This window comes from Oncorhynchus keta, chromosome 30 (assembly GCF_023373465.1).
Source record: "Oncorhynchus keta strain PuntledgeMale-10-30-2019 chromosome 30, Oket_V2, whole genome shotgun sequence".
In the NCBI taxonomy this organism is placed as follows: Eukaryota; Metazoa; Chordata; class Actinopteri; order Salmoniformes; family Salmonidae; genus Oncorhynchus; species Oncorhynchus keta.
This window is the reverse complement of record NC_068450.1, coordinates 596,002-617,983: the sequence shown is the minus strand read 5'-3', so window position 1 is coordinate 617,983 and position 21,982 is coordinate 596,002. Positions and strand designations below refer to the sequence as shown.

Below are 21,982 nucleotides of genomic sequence, written 5' to 3'. Positions count from 1 at the left end.
TAAAGTCAACCAGCTGTCCCTCATGTTATCAGGCCTAGCCATGTAAAGTCAACCAGCTGTCCCTTTATGTTATCAGGCCTAGCCATGTAAAGCAACCAGCTGTCCCTCATGATATCAGGCCTAGCCATGTAAAGTCAACCAGCTGTCCCTCATGATATCAGGCCTAGCCATGTAAAGTCAACCAGCTGTCCCTCATGATATCAGGCCTAGCCATGTAAAGTCAACCAGCTGTCCCTCATGATATCAGACCTAGCCATGTAAAGTCAACCAGCTGTCCCTCATGATATCAGGCCTAGCCATGTAAAGTCAACCAGCTGTCCCTCATGATATCAGGCCTAGCCATGTAAAGTCAACCAGCTGTCCCTCATGATATCAGGCCTAGCCATGTAAAGTCAACCAGCTGTCCCTCTCATGATATCAGGCCTAGCCATGTAAAGTCAACCAGCTGTCCCTCTCATGATATCAGGCCTAGCCATATAAAGTCAACCAGCTGTCCCTCATGATATCAGGCCTAGCCATGTAAAGTCAACCAGCTGTCCCTCTCATGATATCAGGCCTAGCCATGTAAAGTCAACCAGCTGTCCCTCATGATATCAGGCCAAGCCATGTAAAGTCAACCAGCTGTCCCTCATGATATCAGGCCTAGCCATGTAAAGTCAACCAGCTGTCCCTCTCATGATATCAGGCCTAGTCATGTAAAGTCAACCAGCTGTCCCTCTCATGATATCAGGCCTAGGCATGTAAAGTCAACCAGCTGTCCCTCATGATATCAGGCCTAGCCATATAATGTAACCAGCTGTCCCTCATGATATCAGGCCTAGCCATGGAAAGTCAACCAGCTTTCCCTCTCATGATATCAGGCCTAGCCATGTAAAGTCAACCAGCTGTCCCTCATGATATCAGGCCTAGCCATGTAAAGTAACCAGCTGTCCCTCATGATATCAGGCCTAGCCATGTAAAGTCAACCAGCTGTCCCTCATGATATCAGGCCTAGCCATGTAAAGTCAACCAGCTGTCCCTCATGATATCAGGCCTAGCCATGTAAAGTCAACCAGCTGTCCCTCATGATATCAGGCCTAGCCATGTAAAGTCAACCAGCTGTCCCTCATGATATCAGGCCTAGCCATGTAAAGTCAACCAGCTGTCCCTCATGATATCAGGCCTAGCCATGTAAAGTCAACCAGCTGTCCCTCATGATATCAGGCCTAGCCATGTAAAGTCAACCAGCTGTCCCTCATGATATCAGGCCTAGCCATGTAAAGTCAACCAGCTGTCCCTCATGATATCAGGCCTAGCCATGTAAAGTCAACCAGCTGTCCCTCATGATATCAGGCCTAGCCATGTAAAGTCAACCAGCTGTCCTCATGATATCAGGCCTAGCCATGTAAAGTCAACCAGCTGTCCCTCATGATATCAGGCCTAGCCATGTAAAGTCAACCAGCTGTCCCTCATGATATCAGGCCTAGCCATGTAAAGTCAACCAGCTGTCCCTCATGATATCAGGCCTAGCCATGTAAAGTCAACCAGCTGTCCCTCATGATATCAGGCCTAGCCATGTAAAGTCAACCAGCTGTCCCTCATGATATCAGGCCTAGCCATGTAAAGTCAACCAGCTGTCCCTCATGATATCAGGCCTAGCCATGTAAAGTCAACCAGCTGTCCCTCATGATATCAGGCCTAGCCATGTAAAGTCAACCAGCTGTCCCTCATGATATCAGGCCTAGCCATGTAAAGTCAACCAGCTGTCCCTCATGATATCAGGCCTAGCCATGTAAAGTCAACCAGCTGTCCCTCATGATATCAGGCCTAGCCATGTAAAGTCAACCAGCTGTCCCTCATGATATCAGGCCTAGCCATGTAAAGTCAACCAGCTGTCCCTCATGATATCAGGCCTAGCCATGTAAAGTCAACCAGCTGTCCCTCATGATATCAGGCCTAGCCATGTAAAGTCAACCAGCTGTCCCTCATGATATCAGGCCTAGCCATGTAAAGTAACCAGCTGTCCCTCATGATATCAGGCCTAGCCATGTAAAGTCAACCAGCTGTCCCTCATGATATCAGGCCTAGCCATGTAAAGTCAACCAGCTGTCCCTCATGATATCAGGCCTAGCCATGTAAAGTCAACCAGCTGTCCCTCATGATATCAGGCCTAGCCATGTAAAGTCAACCAGCTGTCCCTCATGATATCAGGCCTAGCCATGTAAAGTCAACCAGCTGTCCCTCATGATATCAGGCCTAGCCATGTAAAGTCAACCAGCTGTCCCTCATGATATCAGGCCTAGCCATGTAAAGTCAACCAGCTGTCCCTCATGATATCAGGCCTAGCCATGTAAAGTCAACCAGCTGTCCCTCATGATATCAGGCCTAGCCATGTAAAGTCAACCAGCTGTCCCTCATGATATCAGGCCTAGCCATGTAAAGTCAACCAGCTGTCCCTCATGATATCAGGCCTAGCCATGTAAAGTCAACCAGCTGTCCCTCATGATATCAGGCCTAGCCATGTAAAGTCAACCAGCTGTCCCTCATGATATCAGGCCTAGCCATGTAAAGTCAACCAGCTGTCCCTCATGATATCAGGCCTAGCCATGTAAAGTCAACCAGCTGTCCCTCTCATGATATCAGGCCTAGCCATGTAAAGTCAACCAGCTGTCCCTCATGATATCAGGCCTAGCCATGTAAAGTCAACCAGCTGTCCCTCTCATGATATCAGGCCTAGCCATGTAAAGTCAACCAGCTGTCCCTCTCATGATATCAGGCCTAGCCATGTAAAGTCAACCAGCTGTCCCTCATGATATCAGGCCTAGCCATGTAAAGTCAACCAGCTGTCCCTCATGATATCAGGCCTAGCCATGTAAAGTCAACCAGCTGTCCCTCATGATATCAGGCCTAGCCATGTAAAGTCAACCAGCTGTCCCTCATGATATCAGGCCTAGCCATGTAAAGTAACCAGCTGTCCCTCTCATGATATCAGGCCTAGCCATGTAAAGTAACCAGCTGTCCCTCTCATGATATCAGGCCTAGCCATGTAAAGTAACCAGCTGTCCCTCTCATGATATCAGGCCTAGCCATGTAAAGTAACCAGCTGTCCCTCTCATGATATCAGGCCTAGCCATGTAAAGTCAACCAGCTGTCCCTCTCATGATATCAAAGCCTGGAACCAGCCCAATGTAAAGTCAACCAGCTGTCCCTCTCATGATATCAGGCCTAGCCATGTAAAGTCAACCAGCTGTCCCTCATGATATCAGGCCTAGCCATGTAAAGTAACCAGCTGTCCCTCTCATGATATCAGGCCTAGCCATGTAAAGTAACCAGCTGTCGCTCTCATGATATCAGGCCTAGCCATGTAAAGTCAACCAGCTGTCCCTCTCATGATATCAGGCCTAGCCATGTAAAGTAACCAGCTGTCCCTCTCATGATATCAGGCCTAGCCATGTAAAGTAACCAGCTGTCCCTCTCATGATATCAGGCCTAGCCATGTAAAGTCAACCAGCTGTCCCTCTCATGATATCAGGCCTAGCCATGTAAAGTAACCAGCTGTCCCTCTCATGATATCAGGCCTAGCCATGTAAAGTAACCAGCTGTCCCTCTCATGATAAAAAATCAGGCCTAGCCAACCTAAAAATGTAACCAGCTGTCCCTCATGATATCAGGCCTAGCCATGTAAAGTTAACCAGCTGTCATAATTAATTAATAAGTAGTAGCCTCTCATGATATCAGGCCTAGCCATGTAAAGTCAACCAGCTGTCCCTCATGACATCAGGCCTAGCCATGTAAAGTAACCAGCTGTCCCTCTCATGATATCAGGCCTAGCCATGTAAAGTAACCAGCTGAACAAGGTAACCAACTCTGAAGCCTGGAAAAGAGATCCCACCTTGGTCAAGTAATAGAACAAGATAATCCCAAAGATGTCCACACATGAAGTGCTTGTAGTGGGGAACACTAAACCTCTGGAGTAGAGAGCCCCGCTGAAATAGTGAAGGATTTAAAACAAGTTGTGCATAATTAATTAATAAGATACTTATTTACAACCTAAAACTAGGCTGTTTTTAAAAAGAAAAGTATAAAACATTTTATAAATTACATCTTACAGCGATAACCACTAAGTTAGCAGCACTGTCTTTATAAAGACATGCCCTAATAGAACTGTGCTTCATCACGACTCTGGAACTTTTCCAAGTCCAGGTTAAAGGTCAAGCTTTAGTAATCCCAAATGTATTGCCACCGGGGCCCGCCGGTGTACCTGCTCACTGACTGTACACTGATGTTACTGCATGACCGTAGCAGGTTTACTAACCTGTTAGTTCTATCGTTGAAAAAAAATACACGTTTTCATGACTCCAACCTAAAATGTATGTTAACTTCTGACTTCAACTGTACGTTGTAAACTTTCATTCGTAGGCTAAGTTGTAGCAACCTCCATGATGGGTAGAGGGAAAATTAGAGTTTCATGTAGTAGCCTAAACCTGTCACTGTTACATTGAACTGGGTGAATGACAGTATCCTAAACCTATCACTGTTACATTGAACTGGGTGAATATGAATGACAGTATCCTAAACCTGTCACTGTTACATTGAACTGGGTGAATGACAGTAACCTAAACCTATCACTGTTACATTGAACTGGGTGAATGACAGTAACCTAAACCTGTCACTGTTACATTGAACTGGGAATGAATGACAGTAACCTAAACCTGTCACTGTTATATTGAACTGGGTGAATATGAATGACAGTAACCTAAACCTATCACTGTTACATTGAACTGGGTGAATGCCAGTAACCTAAACCTGTCACTGTTACATTGAACTGGGTGAATGACAGTAACCTAAACCTGTCACTGTTACATTGAACTGGGTGAATGACAGTAACCTAAACCTGTCACTGTTACATTGAACTGGGTGAATGACAGTAACCTAAACCTGTCACTGTTACATTGAACTGGGTGAATGACAGTAACCTAAACCTGTCACTGTTACATTGAACTGGGTGAATATGAATGACAGTAACCTAAACCTGTCACTGTTACATTGAACTGGGTGAATGACAGTAACCTAAACCTATCACTGTTACATTGAACTGGGTGAATATGAATGACAGTAACCTAAACCTGTCACTGTTACATTGAACTGGGTGAATATGAATGACAGTAACCTAAACCTGTCACTGTTACATTGAACTGGGTGAATGACAGTAACCTAAACCTATCACTGTTACATTGAACTGGGTGAATATGAATGACAGTAACCTAAACCTATCAGAACTGGGTGAATATGAATGCCAGTAACCTAAACCTGTCACTGTTATATTGAACTGGGTGAATATGAATGACAGTAACCTAAACCTGTCACTGTTACATTGAACTGGGTGAATATGAATGCCAGTAACCTAAACCTGTCACTTACATTGAACTGGGTGAATATGAATGCCAGTAACCTAAACCTGTCACATTGAACTGGGTGAATATGAATGACAGTAACCTAAACCTGTCACATTGAACTGGGTGAATATGAATGACAGTAACCTAAACCTGTCACATTGAACTGGTGAATATGAATGACAGTAACCTAAACCTGTCACATTGAACTGGGTGAATATGAATGCCAGTAACCTAAACCTGTCACATTGAACTGGGTGAATATGAATGACAGTAACCTAAACCTGTCACATTGAACTGGGTGAATATGAATGCCAGTAACCTAAACCTGTTACATTGAACTGGGTGAATATGAATGACAGTAACCTAAACCTGTCACATTGAACTGGGTGAATATGAATGCCAGTAACCTAAACCTGTTACATTGAACTGGGTGAATATGAATGACAGTAACCTAAACCTGTTACATTGAACTGGGTGAATATGAATGACAGTAACCTAAACCTGTCACATTGAACTGGGTGAATATGAATGACAGTTATCCGATATGCTGTAATAGAATTAATGCCTTGTAAAAACGTATTAACCTGTCACCACTGATACATATCAACAGTATGAAATAACACGCATGGAATCATGTAGTAACCAAAAAAGTGTAAAACAAATCAAAATATATTTTCAATTCTACAAAGTAGTCACCCGATGCCTTTGACAGCTTCCCACACTCTTGGCATTCTCTCAACCAGCTTCATGAGGAATGCTTTTCCAACAGTCTTGAAGGAGTTCCTACATATGCTGAGCACTTGTTGGCTGCTTTTCCTTCACTCATTCCAGACCATCTCATTTGGGTTGAGGTCAGGTGATTGTGGAGGCCAGGTCATCTGATGCAGCACTCCATCACCCTCCTTCCTGGTCAAATAGCCCTTAGACAGCCTGGAGGTGTGTTGGGTCATTGTCCTGTTGAAAAACAAATGATAGTCCCACTAAGCCCAAACCAGATGGGATGGCGTATCACTGCAGAATGCTGTGGTATCCATGCTGGTTAAGTGGACCTTGAATTCTAAATAAATCAGTGTCACCAGCAAAGCACTCCCACACCGTAACACCTCCTCCTCCATGCTTCACGGTGGGAAATACACAGATCATCCATTCACCCACACCACATCTCACAAAGACATGGCAGTTGGTAGGAAAAATATCCAATTTGGACTCCAAGCCAAAGGACAGATTTCCACCGGTCTAATGTCTATTACTTATGTTTCTTGGCCAAAGCAAGTCTCTTATTCTTATTGGTGTCCTTTAGTAGTGTTTTCTTGGCAGCCAATTTGACTGTGAAGGCCTGATTCGCACCGTCTCTGAACATTTGATGTTTATGTGTCTATTACTTTAACTGTGACGCATTTATTTGGGCTGCAATTTCTGAGGCAGGTATCTCTAATGAACTTATCCTCTGCAGCAGAGGTAACTCTAATGAACTGATCCTCTGCAGCAGAGGTGACTCTAATGAACTGATCCTCTGCAGCAGAGGTGACTCTAATGAACTGATCCTCTGCAGCAGAGGTAACTCTAATGAACTGATCCTCTGCAGCAGAGGTAACTCTAATGAACTGATCCTCTGCAGCAGAGGTAACTCTAATGAACTTATCCTCTGCAGCAGAGGTAACTCTAATGAACTTATCCTCTGCAGCAGAGGTAACTCTAATGAACTTATCCTCTGCAGCAGAGGTAACTCTGGGTCTTCCTTTCCTGTGGAGGTCCTCATGAGAGACAGGTAACTCTGGGTCTTCCTTTCCTGTGGCGGTCCTCATGAGAGACAGGTAACTCTGGGTCTTCCTTTCCTGTGGCGGTCCTCATGAGAGACAGGTAACTCTGGGTCTTCCTTTCCTGTGGCGGTCCTCATGAGAGACAGGTAACTCTGGGTCTTCCTTTCCTGTGGCGGTCCTCATGAGAGACAGGTGACTCTGGGTCTTCCTTTCCTGTGGCGGTCCTCATGAGAGACAGGTAACTCTGGGTCTTCCTTTCCTGTGGCGGTCCTCATGAGAGACAGGTAACTCTGGGTCTTCCTTTCCTGTGGCGGTCCTCATGAGAGACAGGTGACTCTGGGTCTTCCTTTCCTGTGGCGGTCCTCATGAGAGACAGGTGACTCTGGGTCTTCCTTTCCTGTGGCGGTCCTCATGAGAGACAGGTGACTCTGGGTCTTCCTTTCCTGTGGCGGTCCTCATGAGAGACAGGTGACTCTGGGTCTTCCTTTCCTGTGGCGGTCCTCATGAGAGACAGGTAACTCTGGGTCTTCCTTTCCTGTGGCGGTCCTCATGAGAGACAGGTAACTCTGGGTCTTCCTTTCCTGTGGCGGTCCTCATGAGAGACAGGTAACTCTGGGTCTTCCTTTCCTGTGGCGGTCCTCATGAGAGACAGGTAACTCTGGGTCTTCCTTTCCTGTGGCGGTCCTCATGAGAGACAGGTAACTCTGGGTCTTCCTTTCCTGTGGCGGTCCTCATGAGAGACAGGTAACTCTGGGTCTTCCTTTCCTGTGGCGGTCCTCATGAGAGACAGGTAACTCTGGGTCTTCCTTTCCTGTGGCGGTCCTCATGAGAGACAGGTGACTCTGGGTCTTCCTTTCCTGTGGCGGTCCTCATGAGAGACAGGTGACTCTGGGTCTTCCTTTCCTGTGGCGGTCCTCATGAGAGACAGGTAACTCTGGGTCTTCCTTTCCTGTGGCGGTCCTCATGAGAGACAGGTGACTCTGGGTCTTCCTTTCCTGTGGCGGTCCTCATGAGAGACAGGTGACTTCTGGTCTTCCTTTCCTGTGGCGGTCCTCATGAGAGACAGGTAACTCTGGGTCTTCCTTTCCTGTGGCGGTCCTCATGAGAGACAGGTGACTCTGGGTCTTCCTTTCCTGTGGCGGTCCTCATGAGAGACAGGTGACTCTGGGTCTTCCTTTCCTGTGGCGGTCCTCATGAGAGACAGGTGACTCTGGGTCTTCCTTTCCTGTGGCGGTCCTCATGAGAGACAGGTAACTCTGGGTCTTCCTTTCCTGTGGCGGTCCTCATGAGAGACAGGTCTCTTCCTTTCCTGTGGCGGTCCTCATGAGAGACAGGTAACTCTGGGTCTTCCTTTCCTGTGGCGGTCCTCATGAGAGACAGGTGACTCTGGGTCTTCCTTTCCTGTGGCGGTCCTCATGAGAGACAGGTGACTCTGGGTCTTCCTTTCCTGTGGCGGTCCTCATGAGAGACAGGTAACTCTGGGTCTTCCTTTCCTGTGGCGGTCCTCATGAGAGACTGGTAACTCTAATGAACTTATCCTCTGCAGCAGAGGTAACTCTGGGTCTTCCTTTCCTGTGGCGGTCCTCATGAGAGACAGGTAACTCTGGGTCTTCCTTTCCTGTGGCGGTCCTCATGAGAGCCAGGTTCATCATAGCGCTTGATGGTTTTTGGGACTTGAAGAAACTTGACATTTTCCCGTATTGACTGACCTTCATGTCTTAAAGTAATGATGTCGTTTCTCTCTGCTTATTTGAGCTGTTCTTGGTCTTTTACCAATTAGGGCTATCTTCTAGTATACCACCCCTACCTTGTCACCAAACAACTGATTGGCTCAAATGCATTAAGAAGGAAAGAAATTCCACAAATTCACTTTTACCAAGGCACACTTGCTAATTGAAATGCATTCCAGGTGACTACCTCATGAAGTTGGTTGAGAGAATGCCAAGAGTGTGCAAAGCTGTCAAGGCAAAGGGTGGCTATTTGAAGAATCTCAAATCTAAAACGTAATTTGACTTAACACTTTTTTTGGTTACTAAATGATTCCATATGTGTTATTTCATAGTTTTGATGTCTTCACTATTATTCTACAATGAAGAAAATAGTAAAAATATAGAAAAACCCTTGAATGAGTGGGTGTGTCCGAACTTTTCACTGGTAGTTTTATATAAACAGTAAATACATTAAGTCATACCTTTTTTTTTTGAATGATTTCCTGTTGCATTCAAAGATAATCAACCTACAGCACCAGTCTTAACTTCACTCCTTGTATTCAGAGATAATCAACCTACAGCACCAGTCTTAACTTCACTCCTTGTATTCAGAGATAATCAACCTACAGCACCAGTCTTAACTTCACTCCTTGTATTCAGAGATAATCAACCTACAGCACCAGTCTTAACTTCACTCCTTGTATTCAGAGATAATCAACCTACAGCACCAGTCTTAACTTCACTCCTTGTATTCAGAGATAATCAACCTACAGCACCAGTCTTAACTTCACTCCTTGTATTCAGAGATAATCAACCTACAGCACCAGTTTTAACTTCACTCGTGTCATTCTTGTATTCAGAGATAATCAACCTACAGCACCAGTCTTAACTTCAATACCTTGTGGTATTGAGAGATAAACATGGTAATGGTTTAAGTGATTGCACGTAAAGGAAGATAGTTCCTACATGATAGTGCTCGCTTTCTTATCCAACTGATCAAACTGTGAACCCCGTTCATTGCTGCTTGCAGGTATATATTTTTAATATGCTTTCTTTCTCTTCCACTAGGTTGGATGTCTACAGGAAAGTCCCCAAAGACCTGACCCAGCCCACGTACACAGGAGCTGTGGGTGAGTAGCCCACAGCTCACACACACACACACACACACACACACACACACACACACACACACACACACACACACACACACACACACACACACACACACACACACACACACACACACACACACACACACACACACACACACACACACACACACACCTTTCCTGTCACCTCATGGTTCAGTTAAGTCTACTCACCTGTCAGAGTGAAGGTATTTTATTTAACCTTTATTTAATCAGGAAGGGCTCATTGAGATTATAATCTCTTTTTCAAGAGCGTCCTGGCCAAGATGGGCAGCAGCAAGTCATTACAAAAAAATTACAGACAGACAACATGAAAAACTACAAGTAATCTGGTAAAAACCATTGAATTCACAAGAGTATAAAACAGCAGATTAAAGACATTGACAGGTCAGTGAATCAGCCTCAAAATCCTTCATCAGTGATTTAAAAACACCAACCGGGACAAATTCTTCCAGTTTAAAAGTATTTTGTAAGGTGTTCCAAGACGATGGCCAGAGTACATAAAAGCCCTTTTACCAAATTCAGTTCGGAGATTTGGAACAGTTAGCAGGATTAAAGTCCAGCGAACAAAGAGACGACCCACCACATTTCTGAACAATACAAATGCCCAAATAAAAAGGTAGTAAACCCCAAAAATGGCTTTGTAAATAAAAGTCATAGTAAAGGTACTGCCATACTCCAGGAACGTCTCCATTTAGGGAGGTACTGCCATACTCCAGGAACGTCTCCATTTAGGGAGGTACTGCCATACTCCAGGAACGTCTCCATTTAGGGAGGTACTGCCATACTCCAGGAACGTCTCCATTTAGGGAGGTCCTGCCATACTCCAGGAACGTCTCCATTTAGGGAGGTACTGCCATACTCCAGGAACGTCTCCATTTAGGGAGGTGCTGCCATACTCCAGGAACGTCTCCATTTAGGGAGGTACTGCCATACTCCAGGAACGTCTCCATTTAGGGAGGTACTGCCATACTCCAGGAACGTCTCCATTTAGGGAGGTACTGCCATACTCCAGGAACGTCTCCATTTAGGGAGGTACTGCCATACTCCAGGAATGTCTCCATTTAGGAGGTGCTACCATACTCCAGGAACGTCTCCATTTAGGGAGGTGCTGCCATACTCCAGGAACGTCTCCATTTAGGGAGGTGCTGCCATACTCCAGGAACGTCTCCATTTAGGGAGGAACGTATCCATTTAGGGAGGTACTGCCATACTCCAGGAACGTCTCCATTTAGGGGTACTGCCATACTCCAGGAACGTCTCCATTTAGGGAGGTACTGCCATACTCCAGGAACGTCTCCATTTAGGGAGGAACGTCTCCATTTAGGGAGGTGCTGCCATACTCCAGGAACGTCTCCATTTAGGGAGGTACTGCCATACTCCAGGAACGTCTCCATTTAGGGAGGAACGTCTCCATTTAGGGAGGTACTGCCATACTCCAGGAACGTCTCCATTTAGGGAGGTACTGCCATACTCCAGGAACGTCTCCATTTAGGGAGGGACTGCCATACTCCAGGAACATCTCCATTTAGGGAGGAACGTCTCCATTTAGGGAGGTACTGCCATACTCCAGGAACGTCTCCATTTAGGGAGGTACTGCCATACTCCAGGAACGTCTCCATTTAGGGAGGTACTGCCATACTCCAGGAACGTCTCCATTTAGGGAGGTACTGCCATACGTCCAGGAATGTCTCCATTTCCATTTAGGGAGGAACGTCTCCATTTAGGGAGGTACTGCCATACTCCAGGAACGTCTCCATTTAGGGAGGTACTGCCATACTCCAGGAACGTCTCCAATTAGGGAGGAACGTCTCCATTTAGGGAGGTACTGCCATACTCCAGGAACGTCTCCATTTAGGGAGGAACGTCTCCATTTAGGGAGGTACTGCCATACTCCAGGAACGTCTCCATTTAGAGAGGTACTGCCATACTCCAGGAACGTCTCCATTTAGGGAGGAACGTCTCCATTTAGGGAGGTACTGCCATACTCCAGGAACATCTCCATTTAGGGAGGAACGTCTCCATTTAGGGAGGTACTGCCATACTCCAGGAACGTCTCCATTTAGGGAGGTACTGCCATACTCCAGGAACGTCTCCATTTAGGGAGGTACTGCCATACTCCAGGAACGTCTCCATTTAGGGAGGTACTGCCATACTCCAGGAACGTCTCCATTTAGGGAGGTACTGCCATACTCCAGGAACGTCTCCATTTAGGGAGGAACGTCTCCATTTAGGGAGGTACTGCCATACTCCAGGAACGTCTGCATTTAGGGAGGAACGTCTCCATTTAGGGAGGTACTGCCATACTCCAGGAACGTCTCCATTTAGAGAGGAACGTCTCCATTTAGGGAGGTGCTGTGGCGTCAGGAACGTCTCCATTTAGGGAGGTACTGCCATACTCCAGGAACGTCTCCATTTAGGGAGGTACTGCCATACTCCAGGAACGTCTCCATTTAGGGAGGTACTGCCATACTCCAGGAACGTCTCCATTTAGGGAGGTGCTGTGGCGTCAGGAACGTCTCCATTTAGGGAGGTACTGCCATACTCCAGGAACGTCTCCATTTAGGGAGGTACTGCCATACTCCAGGAACGTCTCCATTTAGAGAGGAACGTCTCCATTTAGGGAGGTGCTGTGGCGTCAGGAACGTCTCCATTTAGGGAGGTGCTGTGGCGTCAGGAACGTCTCCATTTAGGGAGGTGCAGTGGCATCAGGAACGTCTCCATTTAGGGAGGTGCAGTGGCATCAGGAACGTCTCCATTTAGAGAGGTGCAGTGGCGTCAGGAACGTCTCCATTTAGAGAGGAACGTCTCCATTTAGGGAGGTGCAGTGGCGTCAGGAACGTCTCCATTTAGGGAGGTGCAGTGGCGTCAGGAACGTCTCCATTTAGGGAGGTGCAGTGGCATCAGGAACGTCTCCATTTAGGGAGGTGCAGTGGCATCAGGAACGTCTCCATTTAGGGAGGTGCAGTGGCATCAGGAACGTCTCCATTTAGGGAGGTGCAGTTGCATCAGGAACGTCTCCATTTAGGGAGGTGCAGTGGCATCAGGAACGTCTCCATTTAGGGAGGTGCAGTGGCATCAGGAACGTCTCCATTTAGGGAGGTGCAGTGGCATCAGGAACGTCTCCATTTAGGGAGGTGCAGTGGCATCAGGAACGTCTCCATTTAGGGAGGTGCAGTGGCATCAGGAACGTCTCCATTTAGGGAGGTGCAGTGGCATCAGGAACGTCTCCATTTAGAGAGGAACGTCTCCATTTAGGGAGGTGCAGTGGCGTCAGGAACGTCTCCATTTAGGGAGGTGCAGTGGCATCAGGAACGTCTCCATTTAGGGAGGTGCAGTGGCGTCAGGACCCTCTCCATTTAGAGAGGAACGTCTCCATTTAGGGAGGTGCAGTGGCATCAGGAACGTCTCCATTTAAGGAGGTGCAGTGGCATCAGGAACGTCTCCATTTAGGGAGGTGCAGTGGCGCCAGGAACGTCTCCATTTAGGGAGGTGCAGTGGCGTCAGGAACGTCTCCATTTAGGGAGGTGCTGTGGCGTCAGGAACGTCTCCATTTAGGGAGGTGCAGTGGCATCAGGAACGTCTCCATTTAGGGAGGTGCAGTGGCGTCAGGAACGTCTCCATTTAGGGAGGTGCAGTGGCATCAGGAACGTCTCCATTTAGAGAGGTGCAGTGGCATCAGGAACGTCTCCATTTAGGGAGGTGCAGTGGCGTCAGGAACGTCTCCATTTAGGGAGGAACGTCTCCATTTAGGGAGGTGCAGTGGCATCAGGAACGTCTCCATTTAGGGAGGTGCAGTGGCGTCAGGAACGTCTCCATTTAGGGAGGTGCAGTGGCATCAGGAACGTCTCCATTTAGGGAGGTGCAGTGGCATCAGGAACGTCTCCATTTAGGGAGGTGCAGTGGCATCAGGAACGTCTCCATTTAGGGAGGTGCTGTGGCGTCAGGAACGTCTCCATTTAGGGAGGTGCAGTGGCATCAGGAACGTCTCCATTTAGGGAGGTGCAGTGGCATCAGGAACGTCTCCATTTAGGGAGGTGCAGTGGCATCAGGAACGTCTCCATTTAGGGAGGTGCTGTGGCGTCAGGAACGTCTCCATTTAGGGAGGTGCTGTGGCGTCAGGAACGTCTCCATTTAGGGAGGTGCAGTGGCGTCAGGAACGTCTCCATTTAGGGAGGTGCAGTGGCATCAGGAACGTCTCCATTTAGGGAGGTGCAGTGGCATCAGGAACGTCTCCATTTAGGGAGGTGCTGTGGCGTCAGGAACGTCTCCATTTAGGGAGGTGCAGTGGCATCAGGAACGTCTCCATTTAGGGAGGTGCTGCCATACTCCAGGAACGTCTCCATTTAGGGAGGAACGTCTCCATTTAGGGAGGTGCTGTGGCGCCAGGAACGTCTCCATTTAGGGAGGTGCAGTGGCATCAGGAACGTCTCCATTTAGAGAGGAACGTCTCCATTTAGGGAGGTGCTGTGGCGCCAGGAACGTCTCCATTTAGGGAGGTGCAGTGGCATCAGGAACGTCTCCATTTAGGGAGGTGCAGTGGCATCAGGAACGTCTCCATTTAGGGAGGTGCTGTGGCGCCAGGAACGTCTCCATTTAGGGAGGTGCAGTGGCATCAGGAACGTCTCCATTTAGGGAGGTGCAGTGGCATCAGGAACGTCTCCATTTAGAGAGGAACGTCTCCATTTAGGGAGGTGCTGTGGCGCCAGGAACGTCTCCATTTAGGGAGGTGCAGTGGCATCAGGAACGTCTCCATTTAGGGAGGTGCAGTGGCATCAGGAACGTCTCCATTTAGAGAGGAACGTCTCCATTTAGGGAGGTGCAGTGGCATCAGGAACGTCTCCATTTAGGGAGGTGCAGTGGCATCAGGAACATCTCCATTTAGAGAGGAACGTCTCCATTTAGGGAGGTGCAGTGGCGTTATACACCCCTGCTCACCACACGCTTTGATAGCTGGCCACGAGACTGACTTACCAATCTACATTTGTTTGGCTGACATGGGCTTATTGAGTGACTGTTGATGCACAACCATATTTTGAAACTGCACCTTGTGAATTCTGTTATTCTAACTCTCAGCAGTAAGCTGAGACCCCGACTGAAAACATCATGTATTTTTTAAATTGGTCCACGGGTCTATAAAACGGGTGGCAGCATATGGCCCGCGGGCCTCCAGTTGACCATCCCTGCTCTACACTCTCTCTCCTCCCCAACATACGATAGTGCATGCACTAGACGTATCTAGTGTCCTGCCCAGGAATCTGTAGGTGAGAATTGAGGTCGGGGGGGACTCTCTGCCTGCCCCAAAACATTTTTTTCTGACAAATCTTTCATAATAAATAATTATAATGAAACGTGGGCTTTTAAAAGGAAGATCCGTCATTAATTTATCATCAGAAATGAAGTAAACATGACCCATATGGGCATAACACCACTGGGTAGGTGGATACCTGTCATTACTCAGGGGAAACCGTGTGTAAGAGAATGTTAATGGTTACCTGTGCCCCGCCCCCTCTACCCTCAGGCATTCTAGAACTGTCAGTCAGTCCTCTGGCATTCTAGAACTGTCAGTCAGTCCTCTGGTATCCAGTGGAATCTTTTGTTTCTTTGTTCTGTCATGTTGTTTTCCTGTTTTGTCACCAGGCTGTCACCGTGTCGGGCGCCTGACAGTGATTATACACTGGGATTACTAGGAGATCAGCTATGTGGTTGTTTTGTTTCAGTTTACTAATCATTACCAGCGTTGATTCATCATTGGCCTCCTCACGGGAGGATGTCAACATTAACGTTGCCTTCTGACATCACTGGGGGGGGGGGCAGGTCACATGTGTATGATGTCATTGAGGCTGAGTGAGTGTCTCTCCAGGTCTTGCCCTACTCCATATTGACCCCTGACCCCTAGCCCCTACAGAATGTTCTCAGAGGGGCACCCCTATTCCCTTTGTGAAGACTGAAAGGTATAGTGTGATGAGATATTGTACCTTTTATTGTACAGTAGGATACCATCTTGATAGCATAGTACTGCTAGTACTTACAGTAACCATTCCTTCCATGTCTAGGAATGACTATGCTAGTGTCTAGGGGTCCAGTTAGTTGTTGTTATTCTTCTGAACAGGTAGACTCATAGTTCACATGTATTCACCACAGTGAACCCCTTACAGAGCCTCCTCTCCCCCTTACGGAGCCTCCTCTCCCCCTTACAGAGCCTCCTCTCCCCCCTTACAGAGCCTCCTCTCCCCCTTACAGAGCCACCTCTCCCCCTTACAGAGCCTCCTCTCCCCCCCTTACAGAGCCTCCTCTCCCCCTTACAGAGCCACCTCTCCCCCTTACAGAGCCTCCTCTCCCCCTTACAGAGCCTCCTCTCCTCCCCTTACAGAGCCTCCTCTTTTCCCCTTACAGAGCCTCCTCCTTACAGAGCCTCCCCCTTACAGAGCCCCCTCTACCCCTTACAGAGCCTCCTCTCCTCCCCTTACAGAGCCTCCTCCTTACAGAGCCTCCCCCTTACAGAGCCTCCTCTCCTCCCCTTACAGAGCCTCCTCTCCTCCCCTTACAGAGCCTCATCTTCTCCCCTTACAGAGCCTCCCCCTTACAGAGCCTCCTCTCCTCCCCTTACAGAGCCTCCTTCTTACAGAGCCTCCCCCTTACAGAGCCTCCTCCTTACAGAGCCCCCCCCTTACAGAGCCTCCCCCTTACAGAGCCTCCTCCTTACAGAGCCCCCCCTTACAGAGCCTCCCCCTTACAGAGCCTCCTCCTTACAGAGCCTCCTCTCCCCCTTACAGAGCCTCCTCCTTACAGAGCCTCCTCTCCCCCTTACAGAGCCTCCTCCTTACAGAGCCTCCTCTCCCCCTTACAGAGCCTCCTCCTTACAGAGCCTCCCCCTTACAGAGCCTCCCCCTTACAGAGCCTCCTCTCCACCTTACAGAGCCTCCTCCTTACAGAGCCTCCCCCTTACAGAGCCTCCTCTCTCCCCCTTACAGAGCCTCCTCTCTCCCCCTTACAGAGCCTCCTCTCTCCCCCTTACAGAGCCTCCTTTCTCCCCCTTACAGAGCCTCCTCCTTACAGAGCCTCCTCTCTCCCCCTTACAGAGCCTAACCTGACCCCTCTCCTTCAATGACCAACACACACACATATACACACACACACACACACACATACACACATATACACACACACACGCACACACACACACACACACACACACACACACACACACACACACACACACACACACACACACACACACACACACACACACACACACACACACACACACACACACACACACACACACACACACACACACGTCTTGTAAGGTAGGGAAGGATTACGTGTCCTGTCCTATAATGAACCTAAATGACTGATCTGTGTAAGAGCGGCTGACACCATTCTATAGTGTTGTCTTAGTTAAACATTTACCTTATGTAAACCTTTTTAGAATCAACACCACAGGACAGCTCGTCCAATGACGTTGCTCAACCACAAGATCACATGACACGCTGAGTACCTAGGAGACGGTCGCCGCGTAAACAAGCTTCACCTTGCTGAGAGAGCTCCCCATGACTCACTGTCCGACTGCGGTCACGTGGTCTCCATGGTAACGAGAGAACCGGATAGACCGCTGTTACAGACAACTGGGGAGCGTCCCAAATGGCACCCTATTCCCTACATCCTTATCGGCCCTGGTCAAAAGTAGTGCACTCTGTAGGGAACATGGTGCATTTGGGATGCGGATCAGATCCTTCCTGTATTTAACACAGGCTGTTACTTGTAAATATAGAGCTCAGTACCAGAGGACCGGTCCAGGGTTCTTCAATAGGCTGCTGTTACATGTAAATATAGAGATCAGTACCAGAGGACCGGTCCAGGGTTCTTCAATAGGCTGCTACATGTAAATATAGAGCTCAGTACCAGAGGACCGGTCCAGGGTTCTTCAACAGGCTGTTACATGTAAATATAGAGATCAGTACCAGAGGACCGGTCCAGGGTTCTTCAATAGGCTGTTACATGTAAATATAGAGATCAGTACCAGAGGACCGGTCCAGGGTTCTTCAATAGGCTGTTACATGTAAATATAGAGCTCAGTACCAGAGGACCGGTCCAGGGTTCTTCAATAGGCTGTTACATGTAAATATAGAGATCAGTACCAGAGAACCGGTCCTGGGTTCTTCAATAGGCTGTTACATGTAAATATAGAGCTCAGTACCAGAGGACCGGTCCAGGGTTCTTCAATAGGCTGTTACATGTAAATATAGAGATCAGTACCAGAGGACCGGTCCAGGGTTCTTCAATAGGCTGCTGTTACATGTAAATATAGAGATCAGTACCAGAGAACCGGTCCTGGGTTCTTCAACAGGCTGTTACATGTAAATATAGAGCTCAGTACCAGAGGACCGGTCCTGGGTTCTTCAATAGGCTGCTGTTACATGTAAATATAGAGCTCAGTACCAGAGGACCGGTCCAGGGTTCTTCAATAGGCTGCTGTTACATGTAAATATAGAGCTCAGTACCAGAGGACCGGTCCTGGGTTCTTCAATAGGCTGCTGTTACATGTAAATATAGAGCTCAGTACCAGAGGACCGGTCCAGGGTTCTTCAATAGGCTGCTGTTACATGTAAATATAGAGCTCAGTACCAGAGGACCGGTCCAGGGTTCTTCAATAGGCTGCTGTTACATGTAAATATAGAGATCAGTACCAGAGGACCGGTCCAGGGTTCTTCAATAGGCTGTTACATGTAAATATAGAGCTCAGTACCAGAGGACCGGTCCAGGGTTCTTCAATAGGCTGCTGTTACATGTAAATATAGAGATCAGTACCAGAGGACCGGTCCAGGGTTCTTCAACAGGCTGTTACATGTAAATATAGAGCTCAGTACCAGAGGACCGGTCCTGGGTTCTTCAATAGGCTGCTGTTACATGTAAATATAGAGCTCAGTACCAGAGGACCGGTCCAGGGTTCTTCAATAGGCTGCTGTTACATGTAAATATAGAGCTCAGTACCAGAGGACCGGTCCAGGGTTCTTCAATAGGCTGTTACATGTAAATATAGAGATCAGTACCAGAGGACCGGTCCAGGGTTCTTCAATAGGCTGTTACATGTAAATTTAGAGCTCAGTACCAGAGGACCGGTCCAGGGTTCTTCAATAGGCTGTTACATGTAAATATAGAGATCAGTGCCAAAGGACCGGCCCTGGGTTCTTCAATAGGCTGTTACATGTAAATATAGAGATCAGTACCAGAGGACCGGTCCAGGGTTCTTCAATAGGCTGTTACATGTAAATATAGAGATCAGTACCAGAGGACCGGTCCAGGGTTCTTCAATAGGCTGCTGTTACATGTAAATATAGAGATCAGTACCAGAGGACCGGTCCAGGGTTCTTCAATAGGCTGCTGTTACATGTAAATATAGAGATCAGTACCAGAGGACCGGTCCTGGGTTCTTCAATAGGCTGTTACATGTAAATATAGAGATCAGTACCAGAGGACCGGTCCAGGGTTCTTCAATAGGCTGCTGTTACATGTAAATATAGAGATCAGTACCAGAGGACCGGTCCTGAGTTCTTCAATAGGCTGTTACATGTAAATATAGAGATCAGTACCAGAGGACCGGTCCTGGGTTCTTCAATAGGCTGTTACATGTAAATATAGAGATCAGTACCAGAGGACCGGTCCAGGGTTCTTCAATAGGCTGTTACATGTAAATATAGAGCTCAGTACCAGAGGACCGGTTCTTGGTTCTTCAATAGGTGGCCAGTGGGTCATTTTATTCCCCCCCCCCCTCCCATTTTTCTGAGCAAACACAAACCATTTTAAAAATAATTTCAGTTGTTTGGCATAAAGACTGTGACATCACCATGTAATCAGCTAAGTGATTTTAATTGAGGAAATCTTTTCCTAAATATTCCACTCATAAATAGAGGGGTATATGTGATAGTATTCAAATGCAATGTAAAGGTTTGAAATGATTCGTTTTTTGTCAAATAGTCTGTTTGGGATTCTTGCTGTCAATGTGCAGCGTATAACTACACTCTGGCAAGTGTACAGTCATGGACAAAGGTTTTCAGAATGACACAGATATTAATTTACACACAGTCTGCTGCCTCTGTGTCTTTAGATATTTTTATGAGCCTTTTTTCAGATGTTACTATGGAAGAAGTATAATTACAAGCATTTCATAAGTGTCAAATGCTTTTCTTGACCATGGCATGAAGTCGATGCAAAGAGTCAATATTTGCAGTGTTGACCCTTCTTTTTCAAGACCTCTGCAATCCGCCCTGGCATGCTGTCAATTAACTTCTGGGCCACATCCTGACTGATGGCAGCCCATTCCTGCATAATCAATGCTTGGAGTTTGTCAGAATTTGTGGGTTTTTGTTTGTCCACTCACCTCAATGGGATTAAGGTCTGGGGAGTTTCCTGGGCATGGACCCAAAATATCAATGTTTGGTTCCCCGAGCCACTTAGTTATCATTTTTGCCTTATGGCAAGGTGCTCCATCATGCTGGAAGAGGCATTGTTCGTCACCAAACTGTTCCTGGATGGTTGGGAGAAGTTGCTCTCGGAGGTTGTGTTGGTACCATCCTTTATTCATGGCTGTGTTCTTAGGCAAAATTGTGAGTGAGCCCACTCCCTTGGCTGAGAAGCAACCCCACACATGAATGGTCTCAGGATGCTTTACTGTTGGCATGACACAGGACTGATGGTAGCGCTCACCTTGTCTTCTCCGGTCAAGCTTTTTTTCTGGATGACTCAAACAATCGGAAAGGGGATTCATCAGAGAAAATGACTTTACCCCAGTCCTCAGCAGTCCTCAGCAGTCCTCAGCAGTCCTCAGCAGTCCAATCCCTGTACCTTTTGCAGAATATCAGTCTGTCCCTGATGTTGTTCCTGGAGAGAAGTGGCTTCTTTGCTGCCCTTCTTGACACCAGGCCATCCTCTAAAATTCTTTGCCTCACTGTGCGTGCAGATGCACTCACACCTGCCTGCTGCCATTCCTGAGCAAGCTCTGTACTGGTGGTGCCCTGATCCCGCAGCTGAATCAACTTTAGGAGACGGTCCTGGCGCTTGCTGGACTTTCTTGGGCGCCCTGAAGCCTTCTTCACAACAATTGAATCGCTCTCCTTGAAGTTCTTGATGATCCGATAAATGGTTGATTTAGGTGCAATCTTACTGGCAGCAATATCCTTGCCTGTGAAGACATTTTTGTGCAAAGCAATGATGACGGCACGTGTCTCCTTGCAGGTAACCATGGTTGACACAGGAAGAAGAATGATTCCAAGCAACACCCTCCTTTTAATCAAATTTCATCAAATTTACATCAGCTGATATCTCAAAGTGCTGTACAGAAACCCAGCCTAAAACCCCAAACAGCAAGCAATGCAGGTGTAGAAGCACGGTAGCTAGAAAAACTCCCTAGAAAGGTCAAAACCTAGGAAGAAACCTAGAGAGGAACCAGGCTATGAGGGGTGGCCAGTCCTCTTCTGGCTGTGCCGGGTGGAGATTATAACAGAACATGGCCAAGATGTTCAAATGTTCATAAATGACCAGCATGGTCAAATAATAATAATCACAGGCAGAACAGTTGAAACTGGAGCAGCAGCACGGCCAGGTGGACTGGAGACAGCAAGGAGTCCTCATGCCAGGTAGTCCTGAGGCATGGTCCTTGGGCTCAGGTCCTCCTCCGAGAGAGAAAGAGAGAATTAGAGAGAGCATACTTAAATTCCCACAGGACACCGGATAAGACAGGAGAAGTACTCCAGATATAACAGACTGAACTTTCCGTTCACCTTCACAGTCCTGGGCCAGACTACACTCAATCATCTGACCCACTGAAGAGATGAGTCTTCAGTAAAGACTTAAAGGTTGAGACTGAGTCTGCATCTCTCTCATGGGTAGGCAGACCGTTCCATAAAAATGGAGCTCTATAGGAGAAAGCCCTGCCTCCAGCTGTTTGCTTAGAAATTCTAGGGACAATTAGGAGGCCTGCGTCTTGTGAC

General features: G+C 47.5%; 2 long non-coding RNA genes across 6 annotated transcripts in view; both read left to right on the top strand.

Moving 5' to 3' along the window:
- The window catches only part of LOC127913785 (uncharacterized), a 304,311-nt gene that overhangs the window by 7,249 nt on the left and 275,080 nt on the right, over nucleotides 1-21,982 (top strand). The gene's annotated exons all lie outside the window — the stretch shown is intronic.
- LOC127913786 (uncharacterized) lies at nucleotides 7,149-8,083 on the top strand. Its single transcript, XR_008086672.1, has 3 exons — nucleotides 7,149-7,327; nucleotides 7,374-7,465; nucleotides 7,650-8,083. It is a non-coding gene; the product is annotated as an uncharacterized LOC127913786 (long non-coding RNA).